Raw genomic sequence first — 1214 nt, forward strand, 5'->3', positions numbered from 1 at the left:
CACATCAGCCTTACCATTAAAAAGCCTTTTGTTACCTAACCTTGAATGCCTTGTTTAATATCCTTTTGATGAGAACCACTGAAACCTTAAATGAATGTTAAGAGCTAGTTGACTGGAAGTTAATTCTAAGTGTGTGGATTTTTGCATGACGGATTAATAGACTAGTTATGTTTGTATTTTGGTGAGAATTTTCTAGACTTGATCTGATTGATGCATTGTCCATAATTAATGTCTAGAAGTATGGTTGCAGATATTTTTGAGTTCCCTCTCACTTTTGTTGAATGATATTTTTCCAGATTTGATCTTGTTTTGTTTGAGGACAAACAAGGTCTTAAGTCTGGGGGAGTTGATAACACTCGATTTTGACCACTTTTCACCATTGATTTCAAATGTTTTTTCAAAGGTTTTACTTAGTTTTAGGAACTTTTATTATGATTCCATTTATTTGTAGTTTCAGGGCGCTTTTCAGGAAACTTAGGGAAAATGATGGCAAAATAGAAGAAATCCACTTTTTCAGCTCAGAGTCAAACCGTCGGAAGTTTGGTAACAAAATGGAAGAAATCCACTTTCCCACAGTCTGATCCATTTTAAATTTGAAGACAATCAAGAGGAGACAACCAGCTTTCCATAGCACTTTACATCACAAAGATCCAACGGTGCAATCAAAAGTTACATGGAGAACAAGTTGACCCAGTTCACTAGTCCCAGAAGACTCTCACCCGCGGAAAACACATGTTTTACCTGCCCTGGAAGACTCTCACCCCCGGTGGACCTTAGGACGAGCCACAAGGCCCAACATCAAAGCTCACTTCGTCATTTTTCTTCAGAGAAGCCCTAAATGAGATCTGGAAGACCTTAAGACCTATAAATACATTGTTTAGCAGTCCTAAACAGGTGTGTGATCCTGTAATGAGATTTTGAGCCACCAAACTCTGTTTTTCTAGGGTTAGACGATGGAGATGGGGATTCTTCCCCAGATCCATTGTTCTTTCTCCTTTTTATCTTATTAACTTTTTTATTTCATTCTTTTGCATTCTTCTATGTCTTTTATCATTCATTGCATCATGTAGATTAGTACAAAAGAGTCAAGTTGTTTGAAGATATCGACAAGCATATATATATATATCGATTAGGACTTCTATTGTTTTAGACCATATTTTGGATCTCATCTCTTCTAAGTTGTTCATAAAGCATGAGAGTAGATTCATGACATA

The sequence above is a fragment of the Eutrema salsugineum genome, unplaced genomic scaffold (genome assembly GCF_000478725.1).
Source record: "Eutrema salsugineum unplaced genomic scaffold, Eutsalg1_0 scaffold_12, whole genome shotgun sequence".
In the NCBI taxonomy this organism is placed as follows: Eukaryota; Viridiplantae; Streptophyta; class Magnoliopsida; order Brassicales; family Brassicaceae; genus Eutrema; species Eutrema salsugineum.